Source organism: Narcine bancroftii, chromosome 10, assembly GCF_036971445.1.
Source record: "Narcine bancroftii isolate sNarBan1 chromosome 10, sNarBan1.hap1, whole genome shotgun sequence".
Classification (NCBI taxonomy): domain Eukaryota; kingdom Metazoa; phylum Chordata; class Chondrichthyes; order Torpediniformes; family Narcinidae; genus Narcine; species Narcine bancroftii.
Genome location: NC_091478.1, coordinates 41035410 through 41054001, shown reverse-complemented (window position 1 = coordinate 41054001; position 18592 = coordinate 41035410). Strand labels below are relative to the sequence as shown.

The 18592-nt window shown below is 43.7% G+C and overlaps 1 protein-coding gene across 3 annotated transcripts in view; it reads left to right on the top strand.

The window, feature by feature from the left end:
- Window positions 1-11806: 11806 nt before the first annotated feature.
- rhobtb1 (Rho related BTB domain containing 1) overlaps window positions 11807-18592 on the top strand; it is a 66163-nt gene continuing 59377 nt past the window's right edge. For 2 of the 3 annotated variants that reach the window (XM_069900736.1, XM_069900733.1), the window contains exon 1: window positions 16545-16753. The gene's annotated coding sequence lies outside the window, so the exon portion shown is untranslated. Of the gene's footprint in view, window positions 11880-16544; window positions 16754-18592 lie in introns of those variants that run through there. The other variant, XM_069900735.1, reaches the window with a different exon arrangement.

Genomic DNA, 18592 nt, shown 5'->3' with positions numbered 1-18592 from the left:
AATGCCATTTGGTGTCCTTGTATTTTGGTTACATGCACAGCCTGATGTAGCCACACACAAAGATGGTCATCAGAATGAGGATCATGTTGGGTACACCCTAGCCCCCATTCTCTGGTGACTTGTACATGGTGACCCTTTGGACTTTTTCCATTTTGAATCCCTATATGAACCAGAAAACTGCTCTGGTGACCATCAGAGTTGAGGTGCAGGTAATGGGCCACACCTGCACCATGCACAGCAGCACTGAAAGCATTTTGCACCTGATGACCATGCTCTTCCCCATTATTGAGGGGGAGCGCTGTGCCCACAGACACAATTTCTAGTGGACTTTTGCCATCCTCTCTGACCAATTCTTGTTGCACACCTCGGCCCCTCCAAACCAGATCCATAGCACCTTCAGGTAGTCAGATCTGACTGTGAAGGGGATGGTGGACAGGTCGGACCAATTACCAAAGATCATTGACTCGCTCTTCTTCTGGTTTACCTGGAGCCTGATATAGATTCAAATTAGCTACAGATACGCATCAATCTGCAGACCGATCATGTGTCTGAACAGAAGATGGCAACTTTGTCCATGTACAGGGAGGCCTTGTCCTCCTTTGTCCTTCTTGATGGATTCACCAAAGGGCTCAATGCAGCACACAAATAAGATGGGAGAGCATGGGCAACCTTGCCTAACTCCAGACTTGATGGGGAAGCTATCTGTTTCCCACCTTTTGATTTGGACTGCGCTATGAATATGCGATTATGAGGAGCATAGATAATATGGATAGCCAGTACTTGTTTCCCAGGGCAACTATGGCAAATACCAGAGGACATCTGTTTAAGATGAATGAAGGAAAATTTCAGGGAAACATCAGAGGTAAGTTTTTTACAGGTGGCTGGAATACATTGCAGGTGAAGACGGAGGAGTTTCGTATAATAGGGACATTCAAAAGATTCTTTGTAGGAATATGGATGTAAGAAAAATAGAGGGTTATGGATGTGATATAGGGAAGGACTAGATTGTATGGAGTAGGTTTACAAAGATTGGCACAAAATCGTGGGCCAAATGACCTGTTCTGTGCTGTTATTGTAAGCATGCAAACAGATCAAAATCCTTAAATACATTGGGATTTCCTTACCAGATTTAGTTCAATTACATTACACTCTGGACAACATTATTTACTAGCATTTCCATTTCCTGTTGCTTTTTTCTGAAACCGTCAGATACTCCACATGTGTTGACAGAAGCAACAATTCCTTTGCAGTGCTTTAAGCATTCACATTGAAAGTGTGCACAGATTTACTAACTGTGTTTCTTATGTGTCGACATTTCTCAACATCAGGATGATTGCCAACCGAGAACATAATCTACCTAGAACATACAGCTTAGGAACGTCCTTTGGTCCACCTCATCACGATGCCCAAATTAAACTTAAAAATTGCTCCTTGCAAATGATTCATATTCCTCCATTCCTTGCATATTCACATGTCTATCTAAAAACGTCTGAAATGTTACTTCTGTACTTTTCCCCATATCCATAATTCTGTCAACTGAACCATTCAATTATCCAAACTTTCTTTGGCCACGATGTGATGTCAAAAGGTGAAAAAAATGTATCTTGTAGCCGCCGTGAGCGGGTGCACAGCGCGCGATATTGTGAACCGTCACCGGCATGGTTCTTCGGCGGGCGTGCAGAACCATAAGACAGACAGCTGGGTACTCACCCATTTAATGGACCGCACATGCGTGGTGCTGTGCGCTGAGTTCACGTTGTTTTACGGAGTCTCCTGCCGGAAGGCGCAGGGCTCAATTTAAACCTGCCGGTCCTGTGGATCAGCAGTAAACTCATAATGATGTGCCACCTTGTCCCGTGGAGCCCGGGACATGAGGTATATAAAAGAAGCCTGTAAAGTCTGAATAAAGCAGTCTTGTGTTGACTAACTTGGTGTGTGTGTGTTGATTTAGTAGCTCTACCGAAGTAGCCGCTACAGTCTTTTATTAAATTTATGCACTTATCTTATTTTGTGAGCAGAGATCACATTGGTTTTTTTTTTGGTAGGAATTAAACATTATTTCATGCTTGAAAAGCCTTCTGTTGTTCTTTGATGTTTAACCACTGATACAAGTATTCTGCTGATGCGACTGGGCTGCTTAAAGCCATTATTCCCTAATCCGAAAAATCCCATTAATCGAAAAACATACAGTCCAAAGCTTTTTTGGATATGAGGAAACATACTGTATGTTATCTGCTTCCAGCACTAGGCCTGATAGCTTGTCCCAGCCACTTACCACTCTCTGTTTCAAATATTTGTCCCACCAATCTCCTTTAGACTTCCCCCCCACCCCAGCTTAAATGCATGTATGTGACATTTTTACTCTGTGGAAAAAATGATTCTGACTGTCTACCCTATCAATGCCTCAGCCTCCGATGCTCCAAAGAAAACAGCCCAAGTTTGTCCATCCAACATGTTCTGAAACCAAATATCCTCTGCCCCCCACCCCCCCCTCCCCGAGTTCACTGATAGAGATTAACTAAGTGAGGAGAAACTCAAAATTTGCCGTTGATGGAATCTAGAGCCATGAAAAGCTGAAGGGATTCAGCAGGTCAGGCAGTATCCATGGAGAGGAAGTAGGTCCTGATCCAAAGTGTTGACTGCCAATTTATCTCCATGGATGCTGCCTGGCCTGATGAGTCCCACCAACTTCTTGTTCTTTCAATAAATGAGGTTTAAACCAGCTGCTGCAGCTGTTCAGCTACTGGATGCAGCTCTGTTTAACAATGATTTCACATTGCTCCTGGCAAGCGACCGCAGCATTAATTGATTGACATAGATTGGGTTTGTGCTATAAATTCTGAACTGGTGCAATGTGAAACGTGTTGGTTTGATTGAAAACGTCTGCTTAAAAATAAAGTGAATAATGAATTAATTTATTCCACTGTCTCTATTATATAACTCACATCTATTTTTCTCCCACTTGGATAAGGAGAAGAGCAGGAGTGAACTGTTTAGCCCTTCAAGCCACATTCTTCATTCATTAAAATCATGGCGGCTCTTAATGATCTTTTCCTACACTATCACCACATTGTCTGATCCACCTAGAATTCAGGAACCTATCAATCTCTGCTTTAATGGCCGAATTGAGAAAATCTACATGCAACATTGCGGTCGGAGAGCAGCAGCAATCATCAAGGATCCATGCCACCCATGTATCTTGGAAGATATGGAGCCCTTATTTATAAAATATGGGTGTTAATATTTAAATGAAGCTCTGGCATTCCCTTCTCCTTTAGGTCTCAGTATATTATAAGAGACTTTAAAGTAATAGACTCCCTGTTGAGGGTCTCTGGTCCTGTTCTTACTCTTTTTCTTTTGATCTTCTTTCGTAGGGGGGGTGGGGGAGGTCTTTTGTTTCTTTTCCTTTTATATACCACATGTATTTGTCTTGTTTTAAATGATGTGTTTTATTGTATGGTTTTAAACTAATAAATTGTGGTGGTATGCCATTAAGCAGGTGAACCGGTCCCGCTTGTCATGTACGCGGCAGGGCAGCCGGCCAAAATGGCGCTGTCAGGGGGTTTCCTCCCGACCTCGGCACCAGGCTCAGAAGCCCGCACTTGGCGACCCACGTGACGCCCCAGTGATGTAGGGGCCCCCCAGCACGGTTCTCTGCCAGGTCCGGGCTGGGAGTATAAGACCAGCTAGGCAGACTGCAATGAATGAGTTTTGCTCACTGAACTCAACCCTGGTTGTCCGATCCTTCATTTAGCAGTGTAGTCGCCGCTACAATTGGTGACCCCGACAGGTTCAAACGTCTTTGAACCCGACATGAATGACCCTTCGATCAACGCTATAGCCATCAAGTTTCCTGACTTCTGGATTCAGGAGCCGGAGACCTAGTTCAGCAATGTAGAGGCTCAGTTTTCATCCGATTTCATCGGATTTGACCAAGTTCTACCATGTGGTCGCTGCCCTGGACCAGGCTACCGCCAAACGAGTGCTGCACCTCATTCAGCTCCCACCCGCAGAAGATAAGTATGGGACCATCAAGCAGGTGCTCACCGGCTCCCTCGGCCTTTCCAGGTGCCAGCGTGCCGCTCAGATGCTGCACCTCGATGCCTTGGGGGACAGAACTCCAACCAAGTTGATGGACGAGATGCTTACACTCATGGGCGATCACACCAACTGCCCACTCTTTGAGCGCATCTTCCTCGACCATCTGCCTGAAGACATCCGGCCGTTGCTGTCCCAGGAGAGCTTCGTCGACCCTAGGAAGGTCACTCAAAAGGCTCAGGAACTATGGCTCAAATGATTCCCAGAGGGCTCAGCAGTCCAGCAGGTTATGAGTCATGGGCATGACCATGCCAAGCCCTCCTCTAGCGCTGTGGTGGAACACCCAGCCCCTGCAGGGGCCTCAAAGAGCATAGCCAGAAGCAAGCCATCCACTTCAGGCCTCTGCTTCTTCCACCAGCACTGAGGAGCCGAGGCTAGGAAGTGTCGTCAGCCCTGCTCGCTCTAGAGAAACAAGCAGGCTGGCCACTGTTAATGGCTGCGGCGGCTGGCCAACAACACAGCCTTCTCTACCTGCGGGATTCAGTCAGCGGCCGACGCTTCCTCTTCAACACCAGGCCCCAAATCAGCATCATTCTGGCCACAGCCATCGAGTCCCGGAACTGGTCTTGAGGACCTCCCCTCCGTGCAGCCAATTTGACAGAGACAAGACCGTCCACTTCCAGATTGGCCAGCAGAAGTTCTCGTGGAAGTTCACCATTTCATCCCTCCCAACCGCCATCCTGAGTGTCAACTTCCTCCTCGCCCACGGACTCCTGGTCAACATTCGAGGTAGGTGACTGGTAGATGTCCGTACCTTTCAATCCGTTCGCCTCAATGCCTCCCGCACAAAGCAGCTGCAGATGGCCACGGTCAGCACGCCTAAGGACGAGTTTCAGCTTATCCTGGATGAGTTTCCGTCCCTCCTCAAGCTGCAATTCTCCACCTCCTCACCACGCCACGGGGTGTTTCATTGCATCCCCACCCAAGGCCTGCTGGTCCACGCCAAGGCATGCCGGCTCACGCGAGATAAGCTCCAGATAGCAAAGGAAGAGTTCTCGCCTCTGGAGAAGCTGGGGATCATTCGACACTCTGACAGTCCTTGGGCCTCACCACTCCACCTGGTCCCGAAAGCTTCTGGCGGCTGGCGCCCCTGTGGAGATTATCGATGGCTTAATGACGCGACAGTACCTGACTGTTACCCAATCCCTCACTTCGAGGACTTTTGGCCAACCTGCCACCCAGACCTTCCAGCCCCTCTTGGACACAATGGGCAGGGATTTGAATTTCATATTCATTTACCTGGACAACATCCTTGTCGCCAGCAGAGACCGGGCACAACACAAGTCTCACCTGCGCACCCTTTTCTCCCGACTGGCTGACTTCTCACTGCTGCCATCAGGAAAGAGGTATCAATGCCATGAGACTCATACTACCAGGTTCAGGAATAGTTGCTATCCCTCCACCATTAGACACCTCCGCAACAGACTCAATAAGGGTCACATTTAAGGACTTTTACATTGCACATGATTTATTACTTTTTTTCTGTATTGCACAGTCAGTTTGTTTACATTTTTCTCTTTTGTATTTGTATCTTTTCTTGAGTACATTTTTTGATTTATAGAAATTCTGCCTGGCCCGCAGGAAAAATAATCTCAGGTTTGTATGTGATGGTATGCATATTCTCTGACAATAAATCTGAACTTTGAACTCCCAAAGTTTCCTCAAATACACCTCTTCATACCCTGTCCCATGTAAGGATTCTATTCCTTTCTCGCAATTCCTCAGCTTCATTGGATCTGCATTCAGGATAAGGTCTTCCATGCAAGATCATCCAAGATGCCCTCTCTCTTCAAAAATCATGGCTTCCACTCCACTACCACCAACTCAACTCTTGCCTGCACATCCTTCATTATCCGCACATCTGCCCTGGCTCCCTCCACTCCTAGAAGCAACAAGTGCACAATTCTCCCACCAGCCTCAGCATCCAACATTCAAGATTCCTTTGTCATGTAACAGCACAGAACATGTAGTATTACATGAAATTGTCTTCTGCCTGCCATAAGGCAGACAAAGAGTCCTCATTAGTGTCGCCCGGCGCCTCTTACTAGAAAGGAGAAAGAGAAGCAAAAGAGGGTCCCTTCAGAGCATGGATTTACCTCCAACGGTCCTGCAAAACAGACTCCTGATCAAACTATCAGTTACCTGAGCTCCACATCTAAACCTCCGACGTGCTCAGGAAACCTTCAGCACCCAAGGCCCTTCAGAAGCCCTTCTTTTCCTCAGCAACCTCTCAAATCCCACCACCAACCCATGGTTTCCATGAGTCAGTCTCCAGTGGCCTGCAGCCCATGCTGGCACTCAGCTGCAAGTTAGCCACAGCCTGTGTAGGTCCTTCATTCGCTGAGGCCCTTGGTGGTCTCCTGCCATGGCTATTGTCCTGTAGGGTCATCTCTTCTGCTTCTCCTTCTCAATGGGGGATATTCTTCCCATTTCTGGTGCCCTGCTCCGCTCCACTGCTCCTTGAAATCTTCAACCCCTTGCAGCTGCAGTGAGCATAGGCACCACCATCTTGGGCACAGACTCCGCAGTTGCTGGAATTTACTTACAAGCACCGTTGGCTCCTTTAACAAGCCGTTTAAAGCCTGTAGGATCAGGCAGTTGAACCCTTCAGAATCCCGCTGTGCCTCCGCTCTCCACTTTCCCGTGTCCGCATCAGCGGCAGTGCTCCCATAACGCCAGCTCCGGCATTACCACCATTTTTTTCCAATATATCATCCCTAGCAATACAAAGTGGTCCACCACTGAACAGGTTTTTCCCTCTCCACCTTCCACAGGGACTACTTCCTTCCAGTACTCCCTCGTCCACTCATGTCTTCCCATTATCACCCTCTTGGCTCCTTCACCTGTGACCACAAGGAATGCCACACTTGCACCTACATCTACTCCCTTACTACCATCTGGGGCCCCAAACAGCACTTCCAAGTGAAGCAACACTTCATGTGAATAAGCAGGGGTCATCTACTGCATTCATTGTGGCCTCCCCTACATCAGAGTGACTGGATGCAGACTGGGAGATCATTTTCTTCAGCACCTTTGGCTCTGTCCGCTATAATAATGGGTATCTCCCAGTGGCCACCCATTTCAATTCCCTGTCCTATTCCCATGCCAACATTTCTGTCCATTGTCTTATGCACTTCTAAAATGAGGCCACCCAGAAACTGGAGGAACAGTGCCTCATATTCTGTCTGGGCACCCTCCAACCAGATGGCATTAATCAATTTCTTTGGTTTTCGTTAGGATGTTAGGATCCTCCCATCTTTCTCTTTCCCTATTCCTATATCCCCTTTCCTCCAGCTCCTTACCCCTTCTCTCTCTCTCTCTCTCTCTCTCTCTCTCTCTCTCTCTCTCTCTCTCTCTCTCTCTCTTCCATATCCATCTCCTTTCCTTCTGCTGGTCTACATTCACAGAGCTACCTCCCTTCCCCAGATCAATTCTGCCCTCCAACCATGTCCACCAATGTCCTCTTGGTTCTTGGTCTGTGCTCCTCCCCCTGCCCTTCTTCCGTCCTCCCCCTTCCTTTTTCATTCTGGCACCTGCCTGCTTTTTGCTCATACTTTGATGAAGGGCTCAGGTCTAAAACATTTTTTTATATATCTTTGCCTCCTATGGATGCTGCAGGACCTGCTGAGTTTCTCCAGCAATTTTGTGTTTTTACTACAATCACGTTCTTATTTCACTACCCTATTTTAAACTGTCATTGTACTCCAAACTACATTGTGTTGCAAATGGTTCATGCTTGTTTTTGCACTTGCATGCTGGTCTCTGCTCTCACCACGGATGAGAATATCCAGCCATCTTCCATTCATTGTTTATGGCATCATAAAGAAATTGGATCCACTAGTTTTGGGATCTCTGTGCTCTTTCACCCTCAGTTGACAGATTTAAGAGTATGCTTTTTGGGATGGAAGGCAGTGCAAGATCCCGGACACTTGATGCCGGAAAGTGATTATGAAATGGTTTGATTTGGAACATTTTAGAATGAACCAGTGGACAGGATGAGGCACTGTTAATTACAATTAGTATGGTGTTACTCCAGCCAATGAACTTTATGGATGTGAACAGAGCTATGTTTTTGAAGGGTGATGTATAATTTGTAAGCACTAGATTCAAGGGATGGAATAGTCACTCCTCAAATAGTTATATTGTTTATGGATTTTTAAAAATGCACATTCTAAAGAATGATGCTTGATCAGTGACATAAGCTTTATTGACCACTGCAGTTGGACAAAATGGGATTATGATCATTGCTCCATTCCATGCCTTTTGATTACATTAAGATTTAATCATTGCTCTGGTATATTAAAACCTGTTTTGATGTTGATTATCTATCATGCACACTTCAAATCAGCTTTTGCAGAATTACTTTTAATAGGGTTCCATTTAAAAAGTGATATACACGCATCAAAATTAGTCCTCACATCTAATGGGCAAACTGTGTTTCAGGAAACTATCACAGAACTTGTGTTTACAGTTCAGTCAATCAGAATGAAAGACTTAACTGAAGAAGCACTAATCTCTTAATGCCTTTGGGTTACAGACGTGCTTCAGTAGGTCCAGCCCATGGCTGCAGATGGAACTTTGCCTCCTAATAAAACTTGACATTTACTTACATTAGTGAAAAGAATGTTGTACGGACATTGAGATTGTAAGTGGATAGAACTGGTATAACTGTGTAGAAGGAATAATTTCTTGGGCAAAGTAGTTCGATGCATTTTGCATAAATATTTCACATTTGCTCTCATGAATGGTGATTTGACAAAAAAAATCAAATAGCTTCTCAGAATTGGTACGGATAGATTAAATTTAAATCTAAACTACATAGACAATGTTAGAAATGATTATCAAAGGGTAAATTTGCAATGTCCCTCTGATTTATTATATAATATGACATAGATAGGTCACAGTCTTTTTCCCCAGGGTAGAGGAGTCCAGAACTGGAGGGCACATATTTAAGGCAGGCAGAAAAAACATAAAAGGTACCTGAGGGGCAACTTTTTTCCTAAAAGGGTAGAGCATATATGGAATATTGCCAGAGGCACCTGTAGGAGCAGGTACAATCACAAGAGTTAAAAGATATTTAGATTGGATAGAAAGATATAGTGGCATTTGCCAAATTAAGGAAAATAAGATTGGCTCATTTAGGAATCCTGGTTATCATGGATGAGTTGGCCTGAAGGTCCTGTTTCAGTTCTGTTTGGATTCTATGACTCAATAGGTGCAGGAGTAGGCCATTTGGCCCTTTGAGCCAGCACCACCATTCGCTGTGATCATGGCTGATCATCCACAATCAGTTCTCCATTCCTGTCTTCTCCTCATATCCCTTGACTCCACTATCTTTAAGAACTCTACCTAACTCTTTCTTGCAAGCATCCAGAGAATTGGCCTCCACTGCCTTCTGAGGCAGAGCATTTCACAGATCCACAACTCTCTGGGAGAAAATGTTTTTCCTCATCTCCGTTCTAAATGGCCTACCTCTTATTCTTAAACTATGGCCTCTGGTCCTGGACTCACCAACATCAGGAACATATCTCCTGCCTCTAACACGTCCAATCCCTTAATAACCTTATTTTACCAGATCCCCTCTCATCCTTCTAAATTCTGGTGTACACAAGCCCAGTCTTTCCAATCTTTCAACATATGACCACACCATCCCAGGAATTAACCTCGGGAACCTATACTGCACTCCCTCAATAGCAAGAATGTCCTTCCTCAAATTTGGAGACCAAAACTGTTCACAATACCCCAGGTGTGGTCACACCAGGGACCTATACAATTGCAGAAGGACCTCTTTGCTCCAATACTCAACTCCCCTTGTAATGAAGGCCAACATGCCATTTGCTTTCTTCACTGCCTGCGGTACCTGCATATTTACTTTCAGTGACTGATGAACAAGGACTTCTCCTCTTCTTAGCTTGACACCATTCAGATAGTAATCTGCCTTCCTGTTCCTGTCACCAATAACCTCACATTTATCCACATTAAACTGTGTCTGCCACACATCTGCCCACTCACCCAACCTGTGCAAGTCACCCTGCATTCTCATAACATCCTCCTCATATCTCACACTGCCTCCCAGCTTAGTGTCATCTGCAAGTTTGCTAATGTTACTTTTAATCCCTTCATCTAAATCATTAATGTATATTGTAAAAGGCTGCAGTCCCAGCACTGAGCTTTGCAGTAACCCACTGGTCACTGCCTGCCATTCTGAAAGGGACCTGTTAATCCCTACAATTTGTTTCCTGTCTGCCAACCAATTTTCTATCCATGTCAGTACCCTGCCCCCAATACCATGTGCTCTAATTCTGCCCACTAATCTCCTATGTGGGACCTTATCAAAGGTTTTCTGAAGGTCCAGGTACACTATATCAACTGGGTCTCTCTTGTCCATTTTCATAGTTGCATTCTCAAAAAATTTCAGAAGGTTCCCTTCGTAAATCCGTGCTGACTCGGACTGATCCTGTATCTGCTATCCAATTGTGCTACTATTTCATCTTTTTAAATTGACTCCAGCATCTTCCCCAGCACTGAAGTCAGGCTAACTGGTCGATAATTCCCTGTTTTTTCTCTCCGTCCTTTCTTAAAAAGTGGGATAACTACCCTCCAATCTGCAGGAACAGATCCTGAATCTATAGAACATTGGGAAATGTGTCCATGATTTCGAGATCCACCTCCTTAAGTATCCTGGGATACAAACCATCAGGCTCTGGGGATTTATCAGCCCATCAGTCTTCCCAACACCATTTTCTGCCTAATGTGAACTTCCTTTACCCTAGGTTCTCTGTCCACGGTTACATCAGGGAGATTATTTGGGTCTTCCCTGGTGATGACAGATCCAAAGTATCTATGCAACGGGTCTGCCATTCCCTTGTTCCCCATAATCATTTTCTGTCTTCAAGGGCCCAACTTTGATTTTTACGACCGTAAGAACCAATGTCTCAATATTAATTTTGTATCATTTGGGAAAATTTCAGTTCAATTAAAGCTTGCTTTTGGGTGTTCTAAGAACACTCCAGTTATGAATATTTTGCAAATAAACATCTATAAAACAAGCATATATTTCTCCTGATTTAAGTTTGCTTTTTCCAGTCTATTGCACTACTATTGATGAATAGTTGGTGGGGGGTTGCGAGATTTAACCAAAGCGAAACGCCTTTCGGACCAATAGCCCTGTGCAATTGATTTGGGGGATTTTTGAGGGACCCCCGAAAGACAACGTGGGAGTGGGGAATGACATCTCACTGGCGCAATAGACTGTCCCAGTCCTGCCTTGTCACACCCCTGCAACAACAGCCCAACAGCGCGCACACTTCTCATGAATGGGGCTGCAGAGGGGACGATCCACGGCAGGCGCTGACGTCACAAAGGACCGCGCGTCTCGCTGACCCGCGGCGGGTGCCGAGGATTCGGCGCAAGCGGCGCGCACACTGAGAGAAGGGGAGGGGGGCGGGAGAGTCGGCGTCTCCACACACGCGCGCGCGTGGTGCGTCCCTCCCCCTGAGGCGCGGGCGGCAGATCAAGGAGCTCGTCAATGCTGCCCGTCCGGCTTGCTCCTCAGTTGACGGCGGCTGAGGGGCGAGCTGAGGAAACCGGCGGCGGAATGAGAGGAGCACGCTGACCCGATCCACCCACCCCTCCCCTCCTAGCCCCCCCTTCCTACCGTTACCGTCCACCCCACTGGGAGGAGGAGGAGGAGGAGGAGGAGGCAGGAGGGAGGGAGGTGGGGGGGAGAGAAACAGAGCGCGCATCACGGAGAGAGGAGGCGGCGGCGGCGGCGAGGACAGGTAGGGATGGCGGCGAAGGGATGAACAAAGTTTGTGGACAGCCCACCGCCGCCCCGAGGAAACGTGGCGGGGGGGGGCAGCTTTTCGGGGGGCTCCCCTGCCCTGTCGGGCTGCAGCCCTGCTCGCCCGGTTGTGGACCCCCCTCCCCCGTCCGGCCACGGTTGACAGCCGGCTGAAGACTTGTGGGGGGGGGGGGTGGATGCATGGCTGGATGAGGGGAAGGGGGGCTCGGGAGCCCCGCTGGAAGCTGCCCGCATCGGACTGCTTGCTGCCGAGGGGGCAGGATCGACCCCCCCCCCCCGAAAGAGGGGGGGGGGGTTCATGTGGGCGCTGATGCTCTCGAGTGGTTGACGGGCTCCCTCATCCAGGCCATTTCTTTCTCTCTCCCCCCCTCTCCAAAAAAGTTTTCTTTTCGCCTTTAAATGAGCATTTCTCGCAGTGGTAAAGTTTCTCATTTCAGCTGTTCCTCCGACCATCCACAACAACTTCACTAATACAATTCAATCCCCTTGTAAAATAGTTTAATGCAGGAGAATAAACGGTCATGTGGCTTCCCCTGAATTTATTTGAGTATTTGTAATTTTTTTATTTATTGACTGAGGCTGCTTGAAATGTCTTGCTCAGAAGGAGTGAATGGTGCCACTGAAGTTGAGAAAGGAATTGCACCTTGTCTGCAATCCGTGTTCTCTGGCATAATTTAAATACCTGATTTCAGGATATACCTGAGTCCCCCCAGCAATGTGTTTTTGCTCCATGACTTTTAACTTTTCTCCAAACTTGAAGTGCAAATCTTCATGTTGGTACAGGTCTGATAACAGATTGGTGCCGGGGTCAAAGCCCAAACAAGAGCTTCTTGTTGTTGTTTTTGTGACACCTGTGCTATTGGGTCCTCTGGACTGTGCAATTCCCATTTGTTTTCTACCAGCTTCTTCAGGGAAATTGAAGAGGGCTCCACTTCGACCTTTTTAATATCCCATAGTATTTTCCAGGAGTGATGTCATGCAAAATGCGTTTGTCACAGAAGGGGGAGGGTACATGAATAGATCACCCCAAATTTAACTCCATCATTTACTTTTCGGTGCAATGTTGTTTTGAGAAAGAATGCAAGGACTTGGGAAGTTATTAAAATCCTAGATTCTCAATGAGGCCAGAGTTGAAGGATGTATGAAGGGTTCCGGCCCCAAATGTTGAAAATTCACTTTCACTGATATGAGTGGACGAGCTGAGTACCTAAAGCAGATTGTATTTGCTTCCGATTCAAAGGAGGGCAGATCAGGGTGATGTTATTAAAGGGGATTTGAAAATTACGATGTGAATTTTAAAATGGAAGTGTTTCTTATCTGGGAGACATTAAGCAAGATGATGGGTGAATGAAGCTAGAATTCAGTGGTTTTCAAACTTTTTGTTTCCACTTGCATACCACTTGAAGTAACCCCTATGCCATAGTTGCTCTGTGATTAGTAAGGGATTACTTAAGCTCTTATGTGAGTGGGGAAATAAGGTTGGGAACTTCTGCTCTAGACCCAATTGTTACTGAAATATTTTGCTTGAGAAAAATTGTCATTGGAGTTTTGAAACTGGGCTCAAAACTACTCAATTAGATACAATTTAAATCAGTGGTTTTCAAACTTTTTCTTTCCACTCACATACCACTTTAAGTAATCCCTTACTAATCACAGAGCACCTATGGCATAGGGATTACTTAAAGTGGTATGTGAATGGAAAGAAAAAGTTTGAAAACCACTGAGTTAGATGAATGGAGCTGGATCAGGCAGATTTGACTGTCTATAATATTATAAAACACTGCAAATAGTTTCTCTGAAATGACATAAAATATGCATTTTGCCTATTATCAGGATGGTGATTAATGTTCAGAATTTATTGTCATGAACATATCACAGTGCAAACATTTATATAAACCACCTTACAAAATAATTACAACTAGTGCAAGAAAAAAAGACTAAGTCTGTGGTTCACGGTTCATTCAAAAATAGCAGCAGGGAAGAAGCTGCCCTTCTGCCACGGAGTGCTTGTCCTCGGGTTCCTGTACCTTTTTGCTGATGGTAACAGAGTGAAGAGGGCATGGCCTGGGTAATGGGAGTCCTTGAGGATAGAGGCTGCTTTATTAAGACACCGCCTCTTGTAGATGTCCTCGATGGAGTGAAGACTGGTGCCCATTTTGTCTCAGGCGAGTTAACAACCCTCTGGAGTTTTTTTTTGTCCTGAGTGTTGACACCTCCATATCAGGCAGTGATGCAACTAGCCAGAATGTTTTCCATGGCACATCTGTAGAAATTTTTGAGAGTCTTTGGTGACCTACCGAATCTCCTTAAACTCAAGAAGTTTGCTGAAGTACAATATTTTTATGCAGCATTATTTTGGAAAAAAGATTCCAGAAATTAGGGCCACACTAGATGAAGAGCCAGAATGATCCTTTTTCCAAAATAATGCTGAAGCGTAGGGTTGGAAGCTGGGGCATTGGAGTTTAGAGGTAGCAAAAGCATGGATGAGTGGTTCGGCGGCAGATTAACTGAGGCAGGTCCATTTGGCTGATTATAATTCATAAGTAGTCACCCTTAATAATGGTGCAGACACTTGGTCTGAAGCTAAGTGTAAAAAATAAGTTGGTTTGCAAACACTCTTGTTTGACCTTTTTTATTAAGTGAGCTGGAATCAATGATTAGGGAGTGGCATTTGTTGTGGCAAAAAGATCTTGGTAGAATAGATTTAGATGTCATCAATATATACCAGCTTAGGAGAAATAATGAGCAGAGATGGGTTTTTGGAGAATAACAGACCTATAAGTACAGAAGCTGACAGAAACCATCAGAGGTGTTGCCATGCCTATGGGTAAAAAGTAACATCAAATCACATTGCTGATCACTATCATACATTCTGTGGATATCAATTCTTTTGTCTCCTAGCACCAAGGATATCTGTAGCATTGACTAGTTTGCTGTCCACAGAATATTCAATGTGGCCCTCAACTTGCCATTATCATCAACAATGGATAAATGAATTCCTATAGATCTTACTGAGGTTTGGTGATCATCAATTTATGTGGCAGTTACCCTAAAGATTTCATTCTATGACTAGTAACATCTATAAAAGTTTCCCCAAAGCCTTATCCTCATTTGAGGGTGAGAGAGGTGGGAAGTATGGCATTTTACTGCTTGCTGTCTCAATGGCACATGAACAGCTTTATATTACCCCTGGATGGAAGTGGAATTAAGTTAAACTAATCCTTGCATGTCACCCAGCATGGCCACTGGACATTCTGTTGGGACTTTAAAATAGATAATGACATGTCTTGACTGAGATGGCATATCTTCCAACATTTCCAAAAACTGATACCTGCTGTTTTCTCCATAACCTCACTTGCACAGGTCTCATTCTACGTGTCAGTGAACTGGATGGTAAAGCAGACCAATTAAAATAATTAAGAGCTGAACCAAAAAGAGTTTGCCTTTCAAGAAGACATGCTATCTATTTCTCATTTCCAGTTTCAATCTACATCTGCAATGTAAATTGCCACCACGACGGCCTATTCTTGTTTTCATTTCACTCTCAAAATTTGAAAAAAGATAAATATAAGGCATGATATTTAAATCTACTGTATAGCTTTATTTCATCCACTATACTAAAAATTAACATTATACTTTATGCAGATGATATTGCACTGGGGATCTAGCCCTATCCAACTTCTTGAGCAACGAGCTATTGGGAAATGGTCATGAATGCTGGCAAGTATTGTGTTTAGAGCTTTCAGGATCTTGAAAATTAATTGTACACTTAAATTCAGAGTACACTTGACCAAATTGAGGTTTAATTTTGATGCTAGAATAATGTTGGTGTTGGTCTGGATAAGGTCCACTGGGACTAAGCAGAACAACGGTCACCAATCCTTCAATATTAGCAGAGCTTCTTTGGGGTTTAAACTTTTGGTTCATAATGTACTCTGCAAGAAGTAAAATCTAGGACAACCGCATAGGTGGTTAACAGTGGGGATAAGATAGAGAAACAGAAGTATTTCACAGAGTTGTGGAGCAGTCAGAAGTAAACTTGCTTACTTCAGACTTTCAACTAAGTATCTCAGAGAGGGAGCCTCAGGGTAAGCTAACTTTTGTGCTGAAGTACATCAAAAATATTAGTATAGTTCGTAGTGAGACTGATATAGTAGGACTTCCAGACCACACAAACTCCTTGATTGTAATGTAGGATAACTACTGAGAGAGTTCCAGAATGGGACAATGCACTTGAATATCTGAGGCTCAATTCCTATGGTGTCAGGATTACAGAAATGCAAATTAAAGTGCTGTTCACAATGTTCATTTGTGTGCTGATCATTTCCTTTGAAAGTCGAGTAACGATGCCACTTTGTGGTAATGGTATGTCTGTGCTTGAATCTTGGTAGGAGAAGTGCATTTCAAGGTCCTTTTAAACCTGCATCTTTAACCAAATAATAAGGCTTGAAAGTCTAACCGATATCACTTCAATTGTCTCGTGCCAAATATTTTAATGCTTGTTGAATGTAATTTGCTTGAGAAGGTGGAGCAATAATATGGTAGTGCTTTAAGCACATCTTCGAACCATATGGCTTAAGACTAAAATTTTATGCATATTATGTGAAACTTTAAGAATTGGACTCGTAAGTTGCTGTTAACTTTTGTACTAATGATTTTATCCAGAGCCTTGTCAGTATTGGAGACTGGACAGTGCATTCATCCATTCTATTTCCCTTCTCATGTACTGCATCAGAAACTTAATAGAAAAAATGTTTAGACAATTACAACACAAGAAGCCATTCCCCACCTCAGTTGCAGAAGAACTATCCAGCTTTATCCTATGCTGCAATTTAGATTGTAGCCCTACAGGTAACAGCTCTTCCAATCCATGTTCAGGTATTATTTTAAATGTGAAGAAATGTCTATTTCTTTTGCTGTTTCAAGTTTGAGTTTATGATTCTTTCCTCTCCCTTTAAGGAAAACATTTTTCCTTGTTTCCACATGAGTCAATCTACCAATTACTTTGGTTTTAAAACCATTTACAAAGGAAGATAAATCCTTCCTATTCACCATCCAAGCCTCATGATTTTGTGCACCTCAACTGCATCTCTCCTGAGTTATGATTCAAAGAAAACGTCTAGATTATTCAATTTTTCCTTATCACTATAATTTTCCAGTCTTGGCAGCATCCTTTTAATTCTTCTCTATCATCTTTTCAGTTCCTTTAATATGTTGTCCAAGTGTTGGCCTCCCATCCCAATAGTTCTCATCTGTGATAAGTATTCCTTGTGTCTTTTCAGCCACCTGTTCCTTCATGCATCTTAGTATCCTATTTATTGTGCCCACTCTTGCCTTTATTGCACCTCTTTACTTGCAGTTACTTCGGGTGTCCTGGATTGAATTCTACCTGCAGTTCACCACAACACAACAGCATGATTAACGTGGTTAGCACAGCACTCCTGCAGCACCAGCGATTGGGACAGAGGGTTCGAATCCTACTCTGTAACAAATTTGTACTTTCTCCCTGTGTCTGCCTGGGTTTCCTCTGGGTGCTCTGGTTTTCTACCACCCTTCAAAACTTACTGGGGGTTGTAGGTCTCTTGGGTGGCACGGGCTCGTCAGCCAAAAGGACCTATTACTGTGCTGTCTGTCTAAATTTAAAAAAAATTTAAATTGCATCTCCCCACACTGAAAGTTTGCTTCCTCATTATCAAACTTGTGAATGAGAAGGGAGGAATTGGTTAAAAGTCTATAAAATTCATATACTTCTTACCCAATACTTTTAATTGAGATTTAAAGTATTTTTCCTCAATAGGTCTAGTATTCTATGCTTTAAATCCTGTTTTTTTTTTAGTTATTGTTGTAGCAACAAAATAAGTCCTGATATCAGTTCACAGCTGATTGTGACAGCAATTATTTTAATTTCATTGAATTTGTTGTCAAAAGATAAAATGTACATTTCCATTTAATTTGGATTGCATTCTTGCTATATATTAAAAAAAAATTCTGTGCAGGGTAACTTTGGGTTAAGTGCAACCTGAATTTGGATTTGGGTCAATTCTGACAAGGAGTGAAACAGTTTGAGACTTCCTTTGTTGTTTTTTTTATTGTTTCACCATCAATGTGGCGTAAACAACAGATTTATACTGTGCAAGTTTAATATCCACATGAAACCATTCAACTGGTAGTGTGAAAGTATCCGAAAATACATTTTCATGTAACAAGTTATTTCTATTTTTAGAAACTATAGCCCGGAAATTAGAAAGCAATAATGCACTTGAGATTTCTTTCACTGCTATTTTAGCAGAGATTTAGACAGATTTATCTGAAAATCATAAACTTTATATATTTCAAGATGAAGTAACAGTCTGGAATTTAAAAAAAAAATGTAAGTTTGTATTTTGTTTCAATCAGAGTTTTTTTAAAACATAGAAATATACTTTTGGTATTTTGATCACTGAATTTGGCATCAATAATGTTGTCTTTGACCTAGGGTATTTCTGCATCCTATAAATCTGTAACAATATCCCGATCTGTAGTTTATACTTTGTGTAACATGATCATACTAAACCAGAATAGATTTCAAAGATGATTATTAATAATGCAAGTTATGCTGATATTCTGCTGTATGAACCAGACAGATACCTTTCATCAGATTAAGTAATATAGAAGCTGCATGATAAGTGTATTTGCGTAGAGGTCAATTTT